Genomic DNA, 25,338 nt, shown 5'->3' with positions numbered 1-25,338 from the left:
TCCTGGAGCGCTTCCCAGGGCCATGCACAAAGCGCCCCCTCCTTGCTTTGAGTTGCTGTATGCTGCTTCCTTGGGTGGAGGGTTCACAGGTATAAGTTTGAGTTTGATAACATTTGCATTTTTTTCTATTACAAACAAGGTTTTAGTGAATAGTTGCACATACATCATTTCATTTTATACATATGCTTCTGTAGGATAATTCCTCAAAGCAGTCTTGGGTCAGAGGATAAATGCATTTATAATTAAATAAAAATTGCCAAATTTCTCTTCATAGGAGTTACACTATTTTACACTTTCACCTGTAATATGTAAGACTGTCAGTTTCTTCATAAAATTGCCTGCAAATTGGTATTGTCTAACTTTGAATTTATGCCATTATGATTGTTTAGGCTAATTTCTTGGTGTAACCTTAATTTGCCTTTTTGGGGAAATTTCTCCTTTTGATTTTAATTTTTTATTGAAATATATGTGATTTACAATATTACATTAATTTCAGGTGCACAACATAGTGATTCTAAATTTTTATAGTTTGTGCTCCATTTAAAGTTATCATAAAGTATTGGTTATATTATCTGTGCTGTACAATATGCCCTTGTAGCTGATTTATTTTATACATGGTAGTTGTACCTCTTAGTTCCCTATCTCTGAATTTCCCCTCCCCATTCTCTCTACCCACTGGTAACCACCAGTTTGTTCTCTTTATCTATGAGTCAGTTTCTGTTTTGTTATATTCATGTTTGCTTTATTTTTTTTAGATTCCACATATAAGTGATAACATACAATATTTGTCTTTCTCTGTTTGATTTATTTCACTAAGTATAATACTCTCCAGGTCCATCCATGTTGTTGCAAATGGCAAAATTTCATTCTTTTTTATGGCTGAGTAGCATTCCATTTTATATATATAAATCACATGCTTCTTTATCCATTCATCTATTGTTGGACACTTACATTGCTGCCATATCTTGGCTATTGTAAATAATGCTGCTATAAACATTGGGGTGCATGCATCTTTTCCAATTAGTGTTTTTGTTTTCTTTACTTATATACCCAGGAGTAGAATTTCTGGATCAAATGGCAGTTCTATTTTTAGTTTTTTGAGGAACCTCCATACTGTTTTCCACAGTGGCTTCACCAATTTACATTCCCACCAACAGTGTACAAGGGTTCCCCTTTCTCAACATCCTCACCAACATCTGTTATTTGTGGTCTTTTTTGATGATAACCATTCTGACAGTTGTGAGGTGATATCTCATTATGGTTTTGATTTACTTTTCTCTGATTAGCAATGTTGAGCATCATTTCATATGTCTGTTGGCTATCTGTGTGTCTTCTTTGGAAATATGTTCAGATCTTCTGTCCAATTTTTAATTATCTGTTTTTTAAAATATTGATTTGTATGAGCTGTTTATATATTTTGGATACTAACCCCTTGTTGGTCATATCATTTGCAAATATTTTCTCCCATTTAATAGGTTGACATCATTTTGTTGATGGTTTCCTTTACTGTGCAAAAAATTTTAAAGTTTACTTAGGTCCCATTTGTTTATTTTTGATTTGTTTCCTTTTCCTGGGGAGACATATCCAAAAAAGTATTGCTATGAATTATATCAAAGAGTGTTCTGCCTATGTTTTCTTTTAGTAGTTTTATGGTGAATGGCCTTTAATCCATTTTGAGTTTTGTTGTGTACGTGCTGTCAGAGAATGTTTTAATTTCAGTCTTTTACAGGTAGCTGTCCAGTTTTCCCAGCACCACTTACTGAAGAGACAATCTTTTCCCCATTGCATATTCTTGCCTCCTTTGTAATAGATTCGTTGACCATAAATATGTGGGTTAATATGTAAGCTCTCTATTTTCTTCCATTGATCTACGTGTCTGTTTTTGTGCAGATACCATACTGTTTTGACTACTGTAGCTTTGTAGTATAGTTTGTAGTCAGAGAGTATGATACCTCCTGCTCTGTTCTTCTTTCTCAAGATTGTTCTGACATTTGTCTTTTACACTATGAATTGAGATTAATTTTTTCCTCTATCATTTGTCTTTTGATTTTGCTACTTGTTTCTTTCTTTTCTTTTTCAATAATTTTTTATTGAGTTATCATCAGTTTACAATGTTGTGTCATTTTCCAGTGTAGAGCACAATTTTTCAGTTATACATTAACATACATATATTCATTGTTGCATTCTTTTTCACTACGAGCTACCACAAGATCTTGTATATATTTCCCTGTGCTATACAGTATAATCTTGTTTATCTATTCTATATATACTTGTCAGTATCTACAAATTTCGAGTTCCAGTCTGTCTCCTTGTTTCTTTTTAATTTGGTATTTAGACATATTTTTAGGTAGACAAAATGATTATTATTTTTTTTTTTTACAATTTAAAAATGATTCTAGATTTTAAATTAGAAAGGCTTTCTCTAACCTAAGGATATGTTTTCTTCTATTGGCATAACAAGGTATAAAAGTAAGATCAAAGTCAATATCTAAAATTTCAATGTCTCCAGGTTAGCATGTTTCATACCAGCACTGGTGGAAGGCTAAATTTGTGCCCTCATTCTCCCATGACACTAGCAGAAACTGTAGTGCAAGACCTTTTCAAATACTTTTATGGGTTTTTCCTTTTTGAAACTTATGTAGATATTTGCAGCATATCTTCTTGAGAAGGTTATCATCATTTGCTAATGCCAATTCCTCACTTGCCAATCATTCTTAAATCAACTCTGTTTCAAATCAGTAGCCTACATTCCCACTATTCTTCTGAAATTGCTCTTTTCAAGGGCATCTATCACCTTCATGTTGCTTAAACCACTGGTCAATTCTTAGTCCTCATATTAGTTGATCTGAAAGCTACATTTGTCATTGATCATCCTTCTCCTTGAAACATACTTCATTGGTTTCCAGGACACACACTTGCCCGCTTCTTTCCGACTTCATTGGCTACTTCTTCTCTTCAGGCTGCTTTGCGGATTCCTCCTCATATTCCTAATCTCTTGACACTCGAGTCCAATCTTTTCTCTTCCCTAGCTCCCCTCACTCCCTTGGTGGTTACTTCTATTCTCAAAGCTTCTGCTTCTCATGTCTCTCACCTCCTGAACCTCCCAGATGATACCCAGATTTACATTTCCATTATGGGTCATTCCACTAACTCTAGGGTCATCTATTCAGATGCTTACTAAATGTCTCTTCAGTAAGTTCCTCAAATTTAACATATCTGAAACTAAGCTCCTATTCTTTCTCTTTTCTAAGTCTGTTCATAGTTTTCTCCATCTCATTTAACAAACTTAACTTCTCATTTGCTCAGACCTCTCTCACACCCAACATTCAAACCCCAAGGAAATACTTCTGAACTCAGCTTCAGAATATTTGCCTGACTACCCATCCCCATAGCCTTTGCCCTCATCAAAGCCGCCATCACCTGGGTCACTGAAAGAGCTTACTCACTGGGCTCTAGGCTTTTATCCTTGCCCTCATACAAAGTAGCTATCCCTTTAAGACGTAAGACATCACATTCCTCTGATTAAAAATTCACAATGGCTTCCGACCTCAGAGTTAAAATCAATGTTATTACACAGGCCTCCAAGGCCATTCATAATCTACCTCCACTCTTTCACTCTGACCTCATCTTCTAATACTGCACTTCTCCAGACTCACAGACCTCCCCACTGCTCCTTGTTTAATAAGCAAGATACTCCCTCACTGTATTAATTTTCTACTGCAGCTGTAAAATATTATCACAAAATTAGTGATTTAAAGCAACACAAATTTATTATCTTACAGTTTTGTAGGTCGCAAGTCTGACACAGGTCTCACTGGGCTAAAATTAAGATGTTGGGATGTCTGTATTCTCTTCTGGAGGCTGTAGAGGCAAATCCATTTCCTTTCCTTTTCCAGCTTCTAGACGTCACCCACATTCATTGGCTTTTGGTGCTTTTTCTCCAACTTCAAAGCAAAAATGATAGCATCTCTCTGATCCATCTGCCATAGTCGCATATCCCTGTGACCATAGCTGGGAAATGTGCTTTGATTTTAAGAACCCAGTGTGGTTAGATTGGGCCCACTTGTATAATCTCTTCATCTCAAGGTTGGTAACCTTGTTAATATCTGCAAATTCCCTTTTGCTATGTAAGTTAAACACACTTAAGGTTCCAGGAATTAGGATGTGGATATCTTTGGGAGGAGGGCCATTATTTTGCTTAGCACACTCATCTCTTTTAATATTTGCTCATAGATCACTTTTCCTATTTAGATCCACCACTACCACAGTATTCCCTCTCTTACATTCCTACTTTTTTGTTCTAATAACAGTAATCACCTTATAATATACAGTGTGGTATATATTAATAATTGTTTTTTTTTTCTGTCCCCCCTCATCAGAGTGTAAGCTGTGTGGTGTCACCAAAGTTTATGTTTGTTTCATGCTCTAACTGCAATGCCTTGAGCAGTGCCTCAGGATAGCCTCAATAGATACTTGCTGAATGAATGGATGAAAGAAGGTGTGGGGATTAAAACCCAAGGATCCTACCTTGTTTCTAAGGTAGACTTTCCAAATCAAGGGATGAAATACATTTTGAGCCAGTATCCCCATGGATTGATTGTAGAATTTATAAATTTACTTTTGCTGATGGACTCATAATAAGTAATGGAGTTTACTGGACTTTCACATGTGTACACTGACATAGTGGATCCTTAGTCCTTATAATAGGGCCTTATTCATAACACAGGATATGATCTAATTTGATCTCATTTGATCTATAATTTATTGATTTCATAAATATCAAGTTGAGGATGATTCCTTCTATTCCTAGTTTTCTGAGTTTCCTGAGAGTTTGTACCATGAATGGGTGTCACACTTGGTCAGATACTTTTTAAGCATCAGTTGATGTGATCAGATGATTCCTCTTCTTTAGCCTGTTGATATGGTAGATTATACTGATTGATTTTTAAATATTGAGCCAGACTTGTATCCTTGAAATAAACTCCACATGTTCTTTATATGTTCCTGGATTTTACTTTCTAATATTTTGTTAAGAATTTTTGCTTGTATATTCATGAGGAATATTTGTCTGAAATTATAATTTTTGTACTATCTTTGTCTTACTTCAGTTTCAGGGTAATAGTGGTTTCATGGAATGATTTGAGAAGGGTGCCTCCTCCTCTGTTTTCTAAAAGAGATTATGGAGAAGTTCTAGTTGGGGAAAGAAGTCAGGAAAGGGAAATAAAAGACATAAATTAGAAAGGAAGAAATATGCTGTCCCTATTTGCAAGTGACATGATAGTCTATGTACAAAATTCAAGGAAATCTACAAAAAAACTTCAAGAACTAAAAAGTGAGTTCAGGAATTTAGAATATAAAATAAACATTCAAAAATCAATTATGGTTCTGAATGTTAACAATGAAAATGTAGAAACCAAAGTTATACAAAAATACCATTTATATCCATTCAAAGTTAGTTGTAAATTTAATAAAACATGCAGGACTTGTATGCTGAAAACTACAAAACACTGATGAAATAAATCAAATGAAGAAACAAACCATGCCCATTGATTGAAAGACTCAACATAGTAGAGCATTGCAAAGATGTCAATTCTCCCCAAATGAACATACAGATCCTATAAATATCTCAGGAAGATTTTTTATAGATGTAGACAAAATTATATTGAAAAGCAAAGGAACTAGAATAGCTTAAACAATTTTCAAAAAGAAGAATAAAGTGGGAGAACTCACTCTACCTGAGTTCAAGAATGATGATGTACCACAGAAACAAAGACTGCAGTGGTACTGGTGAAAGGAGAGGCCCAGGGATCACTTGGATAGAATAAAGAACTTAGAAATAAACCCAGACAAATACAGTCAACTGATTTTTTTCTAAAGATGCAAAAGCAATTTGATGAAAAATGAATAAACTTTTTAATAAACAGTGCTGGAGCAATTGGATGTCCACAAGCAAAAAAAAAAAAAAAAAAAAAAAAAGTTTCAACCTAAGCCTCACATGTTATACAAATATTAACTTAAACTGATTAATACATTTAAATGTGAAATGTAAAACTATAAACATTTAAAATGACATAGGAGAAAATTTTCAGTACCTAAAGTGAAGATTTATTAAGGACAACACAAAAAGCATTATTCACACAAAAAATGATAAATTAAACTTTATCAAAATTATAGACTTTTGCTCTTGGAAACCTTATTAAGAAAATTGAAAAGACAAAAGAAGACTTACAGACTGAGAGAAAATATTTGCAAGTGATATATCTGACAGCAGACTCACATCTAAAATATATAACGACCTTTCAAAAATTAATATAAAAATAGCAAATAATCTAATTAGAATATGAGCATAGAGAAGAAGAGAAATTTCACTGACAGGAGTACATTATGGCAAATGAGTACATGAAAAAATGTTTAATGTCACTAGCCATTAGTGAAATACAAACTTAGATAACAATGATATATTAAGCCACACCTCTTAGAACAGCTGAAATAAGAAATAGTGACAATACCAAATCAGCATTTGGGAAGGACGTGGGGCAACTGGATCTCTCATATATTGCTGGTTTGGCAGTTTCTTAAAAGAACTAAATATACATTTATTATAAAATCCAGCAATAGTATTTCTGGGCATTTATTGCACATTTATTGGAAATTTATGTCTACACAAAAACCTGTACACAGTTATTTGTAGAAGCTTTATTTGTAATAGCCCCAAACTAGAAGCAACCAAACTGTCCCTTGGGAGGTGACAGTTAAACAAGTTGTGGTACATCCATACCATGGAATATTACTCAGTAGTGATAAGGAATGCCTGCACAACTTGGATGGATTTCAAGGACATTACAATGAATGAAAAAAGCCAATCTCAAGAGATCACAAGCAACATAATTCCCTTTATATAACATTCTTTTTTACAACATTTTTTATTGATTTATAATCATTTTACAATGTTGTGCCATATTTATATAACATTCTTGAAATGACAGAGTTATAGAAATGGGAAAACAGACTAGTGGCTGCCAAGGGTTAGGGATGGTGTTGAGCAGAGAATGTGAGCACGACTGTGAGGAAATAGCCTAAGGGAGATGTTTGTGCTGGTGGAATATTTCTGTTTCTTGATTGCAGTCATGTTTATACAAATCTATACACTTAATAAAATGGAAAAAGCCCAGTAAAGGCTTGCTTTCAGCTAAGTCTAGGTCTGGGGTAATGGTGTAAATTGAATCACCGAGTTTGTACCACCTGGAGGAAAGAAATATGAGCATGCCTTGAAGATATTGTGGGTTTGATTCCAGACTACAATAAAGAGAATATCACAATAAAAATGACACAGAACTATCCATGCACATAGTAGCAATGTCCAATTCTTGATTATAATATTATACTATAATAATGTAAGATGCAGCCAGTGGGGAAACAGAGTGAAGAGTACATGGGTCCTCTTGATTACTACTTTTGCAGTTTCCTGTTTAATCAATATTTTAAAATAAAAGTAAAAAAAAAAATACATGTTTTATTCCAGTGCATAATGGTTATCTAAAGAAAATACAGATGCCAAATATGCTTTTTAGAGATATAGTGCCACTTATTTTGAAAAGTATTTTTTATTGAGGAGAAATCATATAACATTAAAAAATAACTATTTTAAAGCATACAGCTCAGGGGCTTTTAAGTACACAAAGCTGTGCAATCATCATCACTATCTAGGTCCAAATCATTTCATCAGCCTGAAAGGAGACCCTGTACTCATTAAGCACTCACTACCAGTATCTACTCCCCTCTACCTGCAGCCCCTGGAAAGCCAGTCATCTACTTGCTGTCTCTACTACAGATTTACCTGCTCTGGATATTTCATATAAGTGAAATCATACAATATAGGACCTTTGTCACATGCTTCTTTCACTTGGCATAATGTTTTCAAGGTTCATCCATGTTGTGGAATATATCAGTACTTCATTCCTTTTGTGACTGAATAATATTCAATTATAAGGTTGCACCATGGTTCGTCTATCCTTTCATCTGTTGATGGACAATTGGGTTGTTTCCACCTTTTGGCTATTGTGAATAGTCTTGCTATAGACATATGGTGGCAATTTAATACAAGAAAATAGTCCATGCTTTCCTTGCGGAAGGTGTAGAATCCATGTAGGTTATATATTGTGGGTTACAACCAGTAACTCTAAGCGTTTGTCATTTATTTGGGAAAGATGACCTGTCACTGCAGTTTTCTCAGTCATTCCTTCATCCCAGGTGAATCAAATATTGGAGCACTTAGAGATAACACAGGCACTGACTGCTTATTTTGGGAGGAACAAATAAGAACACTTTATGAGATCAGAGACAAAATGTCATCATAAAAGCAATTGTAAATTATTAGATGAGAGTCAACATTGTTCTCATAAGTGATCAAGACATAAATATTTTATTCTTTAAAGGCTTCAAAAACATAAAATAGGAGATACAGTTCTTCAACAATAAAACAATGTGAACCATGGAGATGCTTAACCTCTTGGGTTCAGTTTATTTAATATGTGGTCATCTTTGTGTCCTTAAATGCTTTAGAAATTAAATATATAACACCTTAAAGTCACTAAAGTCATTGTTTTCCAATCCTAGAACTAAATAACTCTCCAGAAATGTTTTTAGGCCTATCCAAGTAAGTTTACTCTTTCTTTGTACAGAAACAGTCCAGCTCTTTTCACAGCCTTTCTTCCTGGTTAGCTCTTTCAATGTGAAACCATTGCTTTCCCAGCCATGCTGCGTGTCAGAACTGCCTAGTACATTTCCTAAAATACCTTTGTCTATGCTGCCACCCAGATCAACTGAATCAGTCTTTAGGAACAAGCCCAAGCATCTTATTTAAGTAAAATTCTCAAGTGATCCTAAGATGCTACCAGGGTGAGGGAGTAATGATTCAAGCCAGTGGTTCTCAAACTTGGATGAGCATCAGAGTTCCCTACAAGACTTGTTAAAAAGAAGCTGGGTCCCACATTTTGGATTCTGATTCAGTGGTTCTGGGTGGGACCTGACGTTTTACGAGATGAACAAGATCCCCAATGATGCTGATGCTGCTAGCCCAGGATCCAATTTTGAGGACAATGAATTAATGTCCTTTTCTCTCAGTGACGATGAGTACTGGCCAAAGTCCTCCATATAAATACCTTGAAAATTATTCTTTTTACCTATTTTGAAGAATTTCCTTTAGCATGTTAATTAAGATGATGGGCCTTACAGTCAGAAGGCCTGATTAAAAATGCCCCTTCTATGTAACTTTGGTCAAATTTCTTATTTTTTTCTTTTTCTTTTTGTTAATGGAGGTACTGGGGATTGAACCCAGTACCTTACAGTTTCTTATTTTTTAAATCTCTGCTTTCTTCATCTGTGAAATGGGTATGATATGCTTGTTTTAAGTGTTAAATTTGATAATATATGTAAAGTGATTGACATACAGTAAATAGAATCTTTAACTTTTCTTGATAGCTTTCATTTCCAACTATCACAGCTTTCCTTTGTTCTAATTGGCTGTCAAGTTCTGTTCTTCTTATTGGTTAATAAATAAGGAAATGTATGTTAAAAATCAAGAAGATAATTAATTTGGGAGTTCAGCTGAGGCTCTCAAAGAACTGACTGAGGATATTTACTGGTTGTATGTAGTGGGTAAAAGCTTCATCTCTGGAGTCAGAAAACCCAGGGTTTGAGTTCTGTCTGAAACTTCTCTAAGTTTGTTTTCCTCTGTAAAGTGATGGTAATAAGAGTTCCTACACATTGAATTATTGTGATTGTAACAGAAAAGATAATGCAATGAAGTGATTAGACAGTCCTGGGCATGTCTTAGGTACTCAATAAATGTTAACTATTATTAATCTGAGGGGTAGTTGATTCCTAACTGCTTCTTTAAATATTAACTCTCGTTTTCCTCTTTGAGCTGATGTGTTTTTATAGTTCCTTGAGGTATGTCAGGAAGGAATGTAAATTCCCCACGGGGAATGCAACTCTGGAGAAGAAATTTGTTTACTGTTTCTGCAACACTCTTCTAAATACAAGACTGAGAAGGAGTGAAGTGTTACTCTTCAGACACTAAATAACTTCATTTTTATTTCCATTGCGAGAATCAAGAGAAGAGATGTTGAAACTCTTGGTCAATCATTAGTTTCCATTTCAGACCCTCACTTGGGCACTTCTGTCAGTGGACAGCATTTCAAACAGGGCTGCCAGTCCCGCTCTGTGGCTTCCTGGCTGGGATGTAGGGAAGTCCTTCACATGCTCTCTGGCAGTGTAAGTGCAGACACCTTTATTCAAAAGCTTTTTTGTTTTTTGTAATTTTAATTTGATTACAGAATGGAAACCATCCCCAAATGCTCTGGATGTGATGCCAACTGATCTTGAGGCACAGCAGCATCTACAATAGTCTTTTCTGCAAATATATTAACAGGAGGTGTTTCTTCATTCAGTTCTCAGGAAAGGATGACTCTGCTGCTGATAGCACTCAGTCATGTTTCCTAAAGTTTGGTACACATCCCACGAGGGACATGAAATATTTGATGGGTGGTGAATAGACAGGCACTTATTTTAATATTCAGTGTTTAATATACATTAGGAAAAAGCACACATGCTTGTTTTCCCAGATACTCTTGTTTAAAGTAAATCTAAGATACATAGAAAGCTTAAAATTTGAGGTAAGGAAATATTAGGTGAACAATAGTATAAGGGGCATGTATGCAGTTTTGATAAATACAGTGAAGGTGAATGTGATACAAATTTGGGAAACGTGTTGCAAAATATGCAGGCTGTTTGGTGCCTCAGGAGCTAAAAATGATCCATCTGTATATATCACAAGTAGGGGTACATTTAGCTGTAGAGAATGAAATGGCTATGACAGTCTTTTCTAAATTTTCATTCATGTATGGTTATCTTCTATACCAGCTTTCCTTTACTTGTCACAATTCTCCCCTTTAAAGATTTTACTAATTATAAAAGAAAGATAAAGAGGAAAGAACCAACACACATATTCAGTGAAAAAGAAAGTGTAAATTTTTGGATTAATGGGTACTTCATTTAAGATGGCCATTAATAAGACCAGACTTTCTTGTCAATTTATGAAGTAAGAGCCTGGCTCAAACCATTATATTTTCACATGTTTTATGTAGCACTGGAATTTATTTTGTAATTTAATGGCTAGATTCTTAATCTTATTGGATCCTGAAGGGAAGCAAAATTAGTACTGGAAAAAAAATAAATAAAATAAGTTTTCTTTGCTTATGTGCAAGTCATGCCAAGCTGTATGTTTCATGTAAGATTAATAGCAGAGTGTTTCAGTTCTTTTTTATCAGAAGCAAAAACTGGCTACTTTATCTCCCCAATCCAGGAAACAGAATGGAGTGATATATGCCACAAGTCCAGGCATAAAAGAAGCTCTTGAAAATAAGGTCTTCTAAGTTGAATTGGCCAGAAATGAGTCAGAGAACAAGTCATGGTGATGAAGACATAAATGGCATCCACATTGCTACCATGGTTTCCAAGGAATAATATTCTCTTCGTACTACCAAATGTGACTGGTTTATATATCTGCCCTGCTATTGTCTCTGTGAAGTAGTATATATATATTTTTTACTAAATTGTTCAACAAATATTTATTGAGCACCTTTGATGTGTCAGGCACTCACCGTTTCAGGTGCTGGTGATGTAGCAGTGAGGAAAACCACTGAAGTCCCTGCCCTCAAGGAAACCAGAGCTGTTTATGCGAACTATCATTGTGAACATGATTACCTTCCTACATTAAAATGTACTTCTTAAATATTCTTATTTTCAAGAAGTTCAGAAGTGATTTTAAACAATTAAGAAATGATTGGGAATAGAGTTAGGTCATAAAATTCAGTTAAACAAGTTTAGAGGTAGCGCACAAGAAAGAGAACTCACGTTTAAAGACAACAAGAATGAACATTTAGAGCACTTGATATGCTCTGGACACTTTGCTCAGCACTCTGTATTTATTATCTCATTTAATCTTCACATCTCCCTTATATAAGTAGTACTATATTATCACCCTCATTTTATGGATGAGGGCACTGAACTTAGAACAATTGAATGTCTTTTCCAATGTAATCCAAGCTTGTTTAATGGCATAAATAAGAAATAAAAACAAAAAGAAAGCAATCTGCCCCCCACCTTAACCACCATAGAAAAGTTCATCCATCATGGCAGGGGGAAAGAGAAAAAATTAGATTAACACAGAGTATGAATACAAGAGTAAAAATCAAAAAGTGGTAGATTTTAGAAAAATTCAGGGATCCTATTTCCATATTTTTATCTGAGTTTGCAATATTTGTGATTGATCCGCCCCCTCCTCCCCATCTCTGACAATAGGTTGTCACATATTTCTAATCACAAATGCAAAATCACAGAAAGTCCTGTATTTTCAAGCCACTGCTCAATGGAGGGCACTTATCAACTTTGGCTACAAGGATTAGCCACCACTCAAGTGCTACTGGATACAAGAGTCTTCAAATGGGGATTCCAGCCATTCCTTTCAAATACATACTAGTTCTGAGTTTTGGAGAACATGTAAAATATGTATTTTTTCTTGAATTTGGAAAAGTTAGGGCAGAGAAGCCATTGTGTTTTTCTCTCCTCTAGGGATTAAGACTTAATGTAGGGAAAAAAGCAAAGGAGACGGTAGATGCAAAGTGGTCTATATGTGTATTCCTGTAATAAAATCTCATTGCACTTGGTCTCCAGTGGAAATCTTCCTCCATCCTGGTGGGAAGGGAGTGCTGGCATCTGCACGTGTGCTGGGTACTTTCTCCAGCTGCTTGTTTACTTTTCTAACTTGAGTATTTGTAGAATTTACCTCCACTGTGGAATTAACAAGTAACCTCACCCTGAAAAGTATTTCTGCAGTGTTTCTTGGATGGTTCTTCAACCACAACAATGCTCGTGAGTGGCTGGGAGCGTTAGGTTCTGTTCCGCTGCCACTTCTGGGATTTGCTTTGAAATCTGTGGACTCTGAGTCTCTTAGGTGTCTCTCCAGAAAGTGAGATTTGGGACCTAGGCAAGATCAACACATGAAAACCTCAAATAGAGAATAATACTTTCCTGTCTTTAGATCTCTTCATCAAGGATAAAGGTGAGTGAGTCAGCCAGACAGCTGAATCACAAATACTTGTCAGTTGCCTCCTATGTGCCAGGAAGAGGGGACAGAGTGACCAATGGCTGGCATAGCCCCAGCCCGAGGGAGGCTCTCACCTAGTGTGGAAACCAACATGGAATAGGTGACTTTGTGATCACATCAACAGTCAAAGGAACCCAGAAGGTAGTTATTCCCACACATGGAGTAGGGGCCAATGATTTTTCTCATTCACTCTAAAGAAGCCACTTGCCCCAAGCGTATATTTTACTGAAAACAATAAGAGGGATTTTTATCTCACAGGACAGGAAACACCATTTCTCACCAAACCTGTGGACTTGATCTATATTCCCAAGTTCCTCACAGCCACAGAGCCACACGTTTTCTCTCTCTTTTGACTCTTCTCTAAACCTCTCTAGTTCCAGTCCTCCATTTCCAGATCTTTCCTTGAATCCTTTCTCTTTCTTAAATATAACAAATTAATTCTGTTTCAGCTCTTTCTAACTTTCATAGTTGCCTCTAAAAACTGACTTAGCAAGCAGCATACCTGCCAATTATCAGGAATTTCTCTCATTAAAAGGCAAGGGAAAATTATGTAATACTTTTGATTTCCTCACTTATGTCTCCACCCACTGCAGGGTTTCCACCTCTTTGCAAAGTCTTCCCAATTGGTTTGAGAGTTCCCAGCTGATATTTCACATGTACTTACAAAGTGCTGTCAGTCACCAGATGACATCCTCCATCTGTTAGGTTTTCTGTTTTAGCCCCCTGTGGTTTTCCCATCTGTGGCGGATACCTTCGATGCCTGCATAGTCACATAGTCCAGTGAAGGGGTCTTGGCTCTGCCTCCAGGATTTTCAGCCAAGCTCCCTCCTTTTAGACAGAGCTGCCAGTACACAGCCTGCTGATATTCGAGTGCCAGAGCAGAGCCATAGAATCTGATGCCCCTAGGATATAGAATATATTCTAAGAATGTGTGCATAGAATATGTGCTGAATGACATTGTGTTCATCGTGCAAGGAGGGAGAATGCTTTCCCACTCTTTTTGTCATCAGAGAGGTCATATGAACACTAGAGGGTTTTTCCATTGACACCATTTTTGGACTAACAGCATCCTCTTGCTGTGTAGTCTCATTATATTCTTGCTTCAGAGAATTAGGATTTAACATGCCATTACCTGAAATATGTTGCTGCTGATGATAGTCTTTTTAAAGACTATATTTGTATTACACATATTTTACTCATATTACTATCCACTAGAATGTGGCTTCCATTCTAGGCTGTCATTTTCTCAGGGCCTAGAATAGTATATGATCCGTAGCAGATAGATAATAATTATTTGCTGATTGAATAAATGGATGCATTGTCTGTGTTGCAATCTACACTTTACTATATGTCATTAACGTTTTGGATTATATACCTTACCTCCCTAAGTAGATTTTAAGTTGTCTTTTAAGCAAGGACTACATGGGGGAGGAAAAGTTATTTTCTCTCTACACTTCCAGGTTCATGGCTAAGATCCTTCTGTAATAAAAAACATATTAACAGGAGAAAAACAAATAGAAATTTAATAACTGGTATACCTTCCGTATACATGGGAGATACCCAGGAAAACTGAGTAACTCCCCAGAATGACCCAACCTGCAGCCTTAAATACTGTTTCCAGCTAAAGACAAAAAAAAGGCATTTGGAGAGGAGAGCCTGGTTTTCAGGCAAAGCACAGTAAACAAAGGTATGGTTGTTATGAAGATTTAAGTCCATGTCTTTTCATTGACAGAGTTGCTAGAGGTTTAGTCACCCTCCTTTTCATGGTACAGAAAGGTAGACACCCTTACAAATGGAAATTTCCCTTATAAGTGTAAATTTCTCTTATGAAAGTGTAATTTCTACTCGGTTTTCAGAGTTTTTTTCTGTGTCCGCTGTTTCTTAAAAATAATCAGCCTGAAATAATCCTTATGTCAAAAAGGCTTTTTTTTAGGGTGACTTATTCTGCTCCCCTTCAACTACATCCTACAATTATTTTTGTCCTAATGTTAAAGATAAAGGGTCTAGATTAGGTGGTTATTAATTACCCAAATTGTACTTAGTCTAGGATCTTAAAAACTTCTACAGTCATTCCATTTGTCCTCTTAATTATTCATTGAGTCAGCTTTGTTGACAATTTCTCCATGAAATGTCCCCATACTCCCATGCTCCACTTAGCATCCCAGGCTAAGTTCTCCTGTGCTATCATTTTCATGTATCATGTTAACACTGCATTTCCATGTTGTATGGCTGTTGTCATTTTCAGTATTTTTGTTGAGGGCTGTTTGCCTACTTAGACTGTGAGTCCTTAGACTGTAACAAATATCTCTTTATCCATCTTTATGTCTCTGATAATGTTTAATAAGTGTCTGAACAGTGTCTCTGTTATGATAATATGAAAATTAAAAAACCTCCAAATAACATTAAATGCTCAAGTATGTGGTGCTAAGTATAAAATAATGCAGGTTAAGGGACCTTGTAACTGCTTTCAGATGCTAAAGTTTGCTTCTAAGTTACTTGAGGGTGAAATTGACCTTCCTGTGGGATGACAAAGAATTTTATACTTCAGATCAGTAGGCAAACATTTACCGCAGACAACAGTGGCATATATTTACATATAATATTTGCACATGTGAACCTCAGTAACTAGAAGTGACTTCTTATCTATGCATTGTTTTGGTGGCTGGTTACTATGCAAAACTAAACCAGAGAAGGTGCTCTGTTTTAAATAAATATGTGGAGGGACTTCCAGAATGTGTAAAATAAGCAGACAATTGATAAGTATGTTTTTTTTAATTGTCACTAAATTTGGAGAAAATATTCATATGTGATTTATGCATAGAAATAGCAAAAAAAAAAAAAAAGGCAATTGCTAGGAAAGGTTACTAGGAATAATTGTCTTTTAAATTCAGTAGTATTTCCCTGCAAACTTTGAGAATAACACCTGATTTTCAAGTCAAGTAGGAGCCCTTTAGTTAATGCCTCTGTATTAACTTTTCAATAAATAGTTAGGTTTTATTGTTTGCTTGTTATAGTTTAGAATCCAAAGATTCAAGAAGTCAGAAAGCCTTTCTGGGCCCCAGAAGCTGGGCATTTGGTGTCTAACAACTTTTCAGGTTTCTCTGTGGGAAGGAGCAAGCCTTCCCCGAAACTGTCTCCACTGGGGGATCTCAGGTGTCAGAAGCATGGCAAGTAGGTTCTTATCTTGGCTGATTGCAGACCTTCCTTACTTCTGACTGTGCCATTAGTAGCATTTATGTCATAAGTAATTATTGGTTAAATGTAATTTAAAATAAAAAGGAATGTGCCATTCTTTTCCTTAAAATCCCCCTGCACTTTTCCATCGTGTAAGAATAAAATCCAAATTCTTTACCATGAGGTCCTATATAATCTGCCTCCACACTCCCCTCTGGATTCACCATTCACTGCCTTTCCCTCATTCCAGACATTCAAAAGACTTTAACCTTCTTGTTATGTCTCCAGCAGAGCAGCTCATCCTGTCTCAGGGACTTCACATGGCTTACTTAGCTAGGAAAAATCCTTGCCCCAGGTCTCTACATGATGGCTTCTTCTCTTCATTCAGGAATTTGCTCAGAAATCTTCACAGAGTCTTCTCTGGGCACCATTATCTACCACTTTCCCTCACTTTGCTAAGTGACTTTCTAGCATAATATATGTATTATATCTTCATGACATTTACCACTGTGACCTTTTATTGCTTATTGTTTGTCATATAATTTGTTTTGTCTCCCTCTACTAAGAATGCCAACACCACAAGAGGTTCTTGTCTGTCTTGCTCCCTGCAGCACACATCACTCTTAGAAGAGTGCATGGCACATAGTAGGACCTTGGTAATATTTGCAGAGTATAGTCCCCAGACCTTATACTCTGTGAGGCAGGAGACTGCCTGTCTTGTTCACCAGTCTTTATTATTTTATTACTTTGATAGTAGGTCTACTTTTCTTGCACAATGCCTGGGATGTAGTTGGAAAGAATACTTTAAAAAAAATAACTAGAGAAATGAATGAATTCCATGGACAGATTTTGACTATAATTAAATATATGTATGAAAATGAGGCTTAACTATGTTCTATATATTACACTACTATGTAACAGAAGAAATTTTAATTAATCCTGAGTTTCTATATGTTATTTCAAGGATCAGAAAATTATGGCCCTTGGGCTAAATTCTGCCCACCACCCATGTTTGTAAATAAAGTTTTATTGGCATTCAACCACGTGCATTCCTTAATATATTGTCTATCCATTTGTAAATAATGTTCTATTGGAACAGAGCCAAACCATTTGCTTATGTATTACCTATGGCTGTTTTTATCCTACAAAGGCATAGTTGAGGAGTTAAAGTAGAGACCAAGTGGCCTGCAGAGCTTAAAATTGGATATCCAGCCTTTTACAGAAGAAGTTTGCTGACCCCTGTTCTACAACACAAAAGGAATATAGCTTTAACATTGGGGCCATTGCAGGGTAAATTGTGAGGTTTGTTGTGTGGGGAAAAGATGGCCCTCCAGGAAGCCAAGTAATCTCAGGCCCACACCAGCTGACAGAGAGCCTGCCTAAGCCATCTCTTGGCTTGGTACTGCGACATGCTGTGAGGTGACATTTTGCAGTACAGGCAGGGAAATTTCAAGTCTTTTTTTTTTTTAAATTCCCTGCCCATCTTCATGTGAACAGAAAAATATTCCAAACCAGATATATCTTAGAAAAAGCACCTGAATAACAACACAAATTGGCAGCCTCTGGATAAGCAAGTCTGGGTGCCAGGGCTCGTCTGCCTTCCGCGCCTGTCTCGTCGTGCAGGTTGTGGCATTAGCAGGAATGCTGGTAAAGCATCGCAGGCATTCTGTTTTCATAGAAAGGGAACTTCAGGCTCAGCCTTTTATATGCAGTCTATTTAGAAACCTTTCCTCCTTTTGTAGTTTATTTTAGATATAAACACTACAAGTGTTCCCACTTGTGTAGGTGGTGAGAAGGTAGGAGCTACAAGTGGGAGGCTCCACACTGGCTTACATATATATATAAGGGGAGGCACTCGCTCCAACTCAGTACTTCAGCACAAAAGTCCTTTCCCTTGAATCCAGCTCTTTAAAATTTGCTGAGAATTCGTGTTGTTTATACTTGTACCCTTCACTTTCTGTCTAGCTGAATGAAGGCTTCCCCACATGTTCCATTTTTTGATCTGAACATGTGTGCAAGCTGTTCTTCACCTACCATGTTGGGAACACAGATTTTTTGTGTTATGTTGACAGGCCTTCCTAAATACATAATGAGAGGCACACTCTCCAAGTCGGTTTTCCAGCTCAAACCTCCTTTACCTTCAAACCATCTTTACAGAGCTTGATTTTTATTTCAGGGTAATTGTTTCTAGATGTACCATGGCTATTCTGGCTAGCTGAATGAACGCTTCTCCACATGTTCCAATCTGGGATCCAAATGTGTTGGAAGCTGTCCTTCAACTACCTTGTTGGTAGATTTTCTGTGTTAGGTTGACAGGCTTACCTATATATATAAGGGGAGCAATCACTCCAACTCGATTTCCCAGCACAAACTGCCTTAATTTGAAACTTTCTCTAGGAAACATGCTGAGAAATCAGAGTATGTGTTTCTAGATGTAACTTTGCCATTAATGGTAGCTAAATGAACGCTTCCTGACATGTTCCAGTTTGGGATCCGAATGTGTGTGGAAGCTGTCCTTCTCCTACTTTGTTGGGAACAGTTTCTGTGGTAGGTTCACAGGCCTAACTATAAACATAAGGGGAGGCACTCACTCAAACTCAGTTTTCCAGAGCAAACTGCCTTTACCTTGAAACTGGCTCTAGGAAGCCTGCTGAGAAATCAGGGTATATCTTTCTAGATGTACCCTTGCCCTTCAAGCTAGCTGAATGAACTCTTCTCCACATGTTCCATTCTGGGGATCCAAATGTGTATGGAAGCCTCCCTTCACATAACTTGTTGGGAACACAGTTTCCGGGTTAGGTTGAGAGGCCTACCTATATACATAAGGGAAGGCACTCAGTCGAACTCAGTTTTCCAGCACAAACTTTCTTTACCTTGAAACCTTCTCTAGGAAACATGCTAGGATATCAGGGTAAGTGTTTCTAGATGTACCCTTACCTTTCAGGCTAACTGAAAGCTTCTCCACATGTTCCATTCTGGGATTGGAATGTGTGTGGAAGCCATCCTTCACCTAGCTTGTTGGGAACCCATAGTTTCTGTGTTAGGTTGACTGGCCTACCCATATACATAAGGGAGGCACTTGCTCCTACTAGGTTTTCCAGTGCAAACTGCCTTTAACTTGAAACTGGCTGTAGGAAAATTGCTGAGAAACCATGGTAAGTGTTTCTAGGGAGTATCTTTATCCAGCCTAATTCACATAAATATTTCCTTTCTGAAATCCATAAGACCAGCACTATTTACTGTAGAGGAATTCAGTAACATTATCTCATGTATCATCTTTCTGTGAAACTTTAAATACATAATTCCTTGATATACCTCCCATGTAATACCTTATTCTCTTAAAGATTTAAAAAACTTACTTCTTATAAACTTATCAAGTTTTCTCTTGATATTTATGGCAAAGAAGAGTGACTGTGTTACTTAATTCCTAAGACCTAACAGATTGCATGCAATGGCTATTTATAAATGTCACTGGACTGTCACCTTATTCTTTGAATACCCGAGGTAACTTAGCTTTTGAATACCCTAAGGTTCTTACAAGAAAAATCACCAGTGGGCAATATGTTTATCTAGAAGCTAATTTGTGACTGTCTGCTTTACCTTCCACTTCTAGATTCACTCTCAAGTAGCTGGCATAAAATTAGAGTAATTAGGCAACTTAGGACCATAAAGAAGTGGAATAAAAATAGTGGTCAGGAAAAACAGTGTATAAATAAATCAAGCACCACTCTGTATCTGCAACTAGTATTCCATGAGACAAACTCTTTCCAGTGTTAGTATGTCCCTACTCTTCTTACTTACTTATAGAGTGATGATAATTCGAATTCTGGAAATTGGAAATTGGATTATTTTCCATCGTATCTTTGGCACAGAGAATCCAGCACATACAGGCACTCAGTGAAGTAGAAAAATAAATTCAAAGTGATTTTTTAGCCACACAAACATATACCACACAAGTGAGCTATAGTCACTTTTGTGAAGGACACATCAAGTTTATTGAAGTAAACTTGGAGGTAAACTTAGAGGTAACTTAGACTACGAAAAGAAAAGAAAAGAAAAGAAAAGAAAAGAAAAGAAAAGAAAAGAAAAGAAAAGAAAAGAAAAAAGAAAAGAAAAGAAAAGAAACCTTTGAATTTAACGATTGGGTAAAGTGGCTTGATTTATGTCCAAAACTCTAAGGATCCCCAAATACATATTTCTCAACTCTCATCTGTGGACCTATGATTTTATGGAAAACCATAGGTTCTCTCCTTCTTGTGCCACTCTTTACGTCCAACCTTAGAACTTTGCTTTGCATTCAGTAGTATCTTTTATCTCAATATTTATTGACAGGCAAACTATTATCAGCCAATTCGAATAGTTCTGTAAACAAAATATTTTTGTGCAGGGATGCTGATCTGGTTGGCTCCTGCATAAAACTGCCCGGCCAAAAGAATTGGAAATGTAGTGTCTTGGTGGTTGCAGGGAGCTTCACTATCCCTCTAACCGATCACCCTCCTCTCCTTCTGTTGTGAATTCTCTCCCACGCTGACCAGCACAGCCACCTCAGCTGAATTCTGTAACTTATTTGCTCAGTTGCCTCCCACAGACTTGGAATTTTTTCCATATTTCTTTGTTCAAAATCTTAAGAAAGATGTCCAGTTTCTAGCTCCACATGCAAATAGACTGGAAGCCACTACTTCATTTTAACAATAAGTAAAAAGTTTAATGGATTGAGAAATCAGCAACTCTTCTAGGATCCATAAGAAAAGAGAGGACACATGACAAGCTGCTACTTCCAATTTCGGAGAGACATACAGGTAAATATAGGGAGACACGGGTCACTAGAGCAGACTCACCAGCAGAAACTGCCACAGGAATCAGTGCTGGAGCAAGAAAACCAGGGCTGTAATGGATAGATATTAACCCAGCTATATCAGTGATCACTTTGAACATCAATATTCTAAGTGCATCAGTTCAGGGTGGGGGACATAGCTCAGTGATTCAGCCCATGTTAACATGCATGATGTCCCGGGTTCAATTCCCAGTCCCTCCATTTGAAAAAAAAAAAATTCAAATAATGACTGAAAATATAAATCCATCACTAGGGGCAGTATTGTTTTGTTTTTTAATTTACAAACAACATTCTTCTCAGTCATCTCAGGAGTAAATAAAAGAAGTGTCTTAATGGGGACCCATCCCTATCTTTCACAAATTTCCCCAGCATTTTGTTTTAGATAAGATCAGAGACCGTCCCAAAGACAGTTTCTTATCTACTTAGCACCAAGTTAGAAAGTTTTGTGATCTCTTTTGTTTTCTAAAAATATATCATTAATTTCACATTTTAAAGAAGACACGGAGCCCTAGTGGTTATGAATATAATTAAGTGTATTTTCAAAGACTAAAATTTCAAGAACTGAGCCCAAGGTAAGTTCATTCTTCTGGATCATTGTTGAATATTTCCACTATGTAATTTTCCCAACTCTGTTGTTATGCCTTAAAGAAATAAATGTATATCTGGTGGATTAGCCAGTGCATTTGGATAATTTTATTTTCTTTTTAAAAAGAATCATAATATCTGGATCACATTGTGGACAAGAGGTTCGAGTTTAGCTTCATCAATATGTTTTATGTGCATTTCTTTCTTTACAGTTCTAGCAATATTTGAGTCTCCTTAAAGTTTTACAAACTTGAAAACTTTCTATAATGTATAATCCACTGATTAAAGGGATTAATTATAAAAAGCAATCATGAATTTCACAGTCATTGTTTCTAATTTAAAAATAAGTTCTTTGTGCAATTCTCAACATCTGTAAAGTTAAAATAGAAATTTCTCTTTCCTTCTCTCCAATTTTACATGGCAGAGATAACCATGGTTAACATTTTGACATGTATCTTTTCAGATTTTATTTTCCTATTCACATAGAAACATGCGTGTACATATATTTTAATTTAGTTTAATCTTTACTGTGAAAAATTTCAAAGTTCTGGAAATTAGAATATTATAATGAGCCAATATATACCTTTCACCCAAATTGAACTCTTTTAATTTTTCCTCAGTCTTGCTTCATCCACACTCCCACCCAATGTCTTCCATCCCTCACTGGGTTATTTGTATAAAAAAAAAAAGGCATAATATTTTATTAGTCAAAACTTTAGTATTTATTTATCTCTAAAACATGACATTTAAACACCATTACCATACCTAAAATTTTCTAAATAAATAACTTCAATAAAATGAAGTAGTGTTCAAGTATTCCTAAATATCTGAAAAAATATATAAACTATATACATATATATAACAGAACTATACTAGACATAATGCTAGTTTATTGCACAAAAATTTAAACTAACAAAACAGGTAGCCCCTTTGTATATGTAACACTTATGAAAATAAGTTGGCTTTATATAACTCCTTTGTAGATAAATGATTAAAAAATTGTTTTTTTATCATTTGCTTCTTAAAAATAGAATATTAATTGCATAAAATATATTTTCTTTCAAATTCATACTTTTTTCCCAATACTATCTTGACTTGTTTACATAAGTCAACCCATAGTCTGATTTATTTTAAACACTCAGTATGTGCTTCTGTCTGTTACTTTATTAGAGAGCAAGAATTCTTTATTATTTTTAATAAAATATACTAGCAGGAAACTACTGGGATTCTTCCATTCACAGAGTCAAGCAATGATACCTGTTTTGTTAGATCAAGTGTCTAAGACTCTCAACTTCCAAAAGATTACATGGACAAAGTTTAAAGCGTCATAAATGATCAACTAACAAAGTTAAAAGTAAATGGTAGATGAAAGAACATTACTGGGATCCATTGGGATCTCTGAGCTTATGTTTTACACTCCTATTAATTTATGAAATTCTATCTGAGGTCAGGCTTAAAGCTCACTTCTTCCATAAATGTCTACTAATATCACCTATCTTTTCATGTATGTATTTTCCAATCCTATATCTTTAGTGAAATGCCTTTTAATGACTTTTGCCCATTTTTTGAATTGAATTGTCTTTGTTTCTTTATTTTACTGTGGAGTTTTGATACGGACTTAAGAGATGAATCCTTGGTCAGATGTTTGGTTAGCAAATATTTTCTCCCTTGCTCTAGCTTCTCTTTATCTTCTCAACAGTCTCTTTCATATAGCAAATATTTTTCATTCTGATGAAGTCCAATATGCTGATTTTTTTCCCTTTATAGGTCATGCTTCTGGTGTCAAGTCTAAGAAGTCACCACTCAGCATCAGCTCCCCATGGTTTCTCCTATGCTATCATCTAAAAGTTTTATAGCTTATGTTTTACATGAAGGTGTGTGATTCATTTTGAGTTAATTTTTGCATCAGGTGTAAGACTTAGGTCAAGGTTCATTTTTTTCTATGCATATCCAATTGTCCCAGTACCATTGGTTGAAAAGACTTTTCAAAAATTTCTTTTTGTATATTTGTCAAAAATCAGTTGCCTGTCCTTGGGTAGGGGCTATTTCTGGGTTTTCTATTCTATTCCATTGACTAATGTGTCTATTGACCAATATAAATTTTATGTAATGGGTCTAAATATTTCCTACTACACAATCTAGTCACCTGTCTACTGTAGTCTCCTCTTCATTGCTGTCCTCAACCAGGTACTCTTATCATTATGTTCCTGGTGTAAGTTTTTTGCTTTGGGGGTGGCTTTTTTGGTCTTTAAAAAAGACATAGAGAATCTTGAATATTATTCTATTTAATGGTATTTTGTGAATTTCCTTGGGAAGAATTTAGTCTCTTTATTAAGCTTTCTTAGACAGAAAGCTCTCAGCCTCACCATTCAGTATGTTAGCTGTGGGCTTTTCATATGTAGCATTTATTATGTTGAGGTAGTTATCTTTTATTCTTGTTGGTTAAGGGTTTACATCATTAAAAGGTGTTAAATTATGTCAAATGCTCTTTCTGCATAAATTGAGATGATCATGGGTTCCCTTCACCTTTATTCTGCTACTGTGGCATATTAAATTGATTAATATTTGTATGTTGAACCATTCTTGCATTCTAGGAATATATTCCACTTGGTCACAGTGTATAATACTTAAAAATGTGCTGTTAAATTCTGTCTGCTGACATTTTCTTGAGAATTTTCATCAGGGATACTGATCTGCAATTTTTATAGTGTCCTTGTCAGGATTTGGTATCAGTGTAATGCTGACACCAAAAAATGAGTCTGGAAATGTTCCCTCCTCTTCAATTTCTTGGAAGATTTTGGGGGAGAATTAGTGTTAATTCTTCTGTAAATGTTTGGTAGACTTCACAAGTGAAGTCTTCTGGTCCTGAGCTTTTATTTGTTGTAAGATTTTTGATGACTGATTCAATCTCCTAACTAGTTTTGGATGTTTAGATTTTCTATTTCTTCATGGTTCAGTCTTGGTAGGTTTTGTGATTCTAGGAATTTGTCCATTTCATCTCAGATATCCAATTTATTGGTGTACAATTTTTCATAATGCTCTTATAACACTTTTTATTTCTGTAAATTTTATTGTAATATCCCTTCTTTCATTTATGATTTTAGTTATTTGAGTCTGTCTCTTTTTTCCATAGTCAACCTAGCGAAAAGTTTGTCAATTTTGTTTATGTTTTCAATAAAGCAACTCGGTTTTATTGATTTTTCTCTGTAGCTTTTCTGTTCTCATTTTGAATATCTCTGCTTGAATCTTTATTATTAACTTCCTGACACTAGTTTTGAATTTAGTTTGTTCTTTTTTAGTTCTTTAAGGTGTAAATTGTTGATTTGGGAATCTTTCTTTTTTTAATATAAGCATTTGCAGGTATAAATTTCCTTCTTAGTACTACTTTTACAGAATCCCTAAGTTTTGTATGCTAGGTTTTCATTTTCATTTGACTCAGTTTTCCTAAATTTTCTTATGATACCTTCTCTGACCCATGGGTTGTTTAAGGGTGTTAATTCCTCACATTAGTGGATCTTCCCAGTTTTTCTTCTGCTATTGATATCTAGTTTCATTCCATTTTGATTTAAAAGATTAT

At 35.7% G+C, this 25,338-nt stretch overlaps 1 long non-coding RNA gene across 1 annotated transcript in view; it reads right to left on the bottom strand.

Annotated features, from left to right (window-relative positions):
- Positions 1–25,338, bottom strand: part of LOC141578881 (uncharacterized) — a 244,267-nt gene that overhangs the window by 18,559 nt on the left and 200,370 nt on the right. The gene's annotated exons all lie outside the window — the stretch shown is intronic.

Source organism: Camelus bactrianus, chromosome 1 (genome assembly GCF_048773025.1).
Source record: "Camelus bactrianus isolate YW-2024 breed Bactrian camel chromosome 1, ASM4877302v1, whole genome shotgun sequence".
NCBI lineage: Eukaryota > Metazoa > Chordata > Mammalia > Artiodactyla > Camelidae > Camelus > Camelus bactrianus.
Note: the sequence above shows the minus strand (reverse complement) of the source record. Positions and strands in the feature narration are given on the sequence as shown.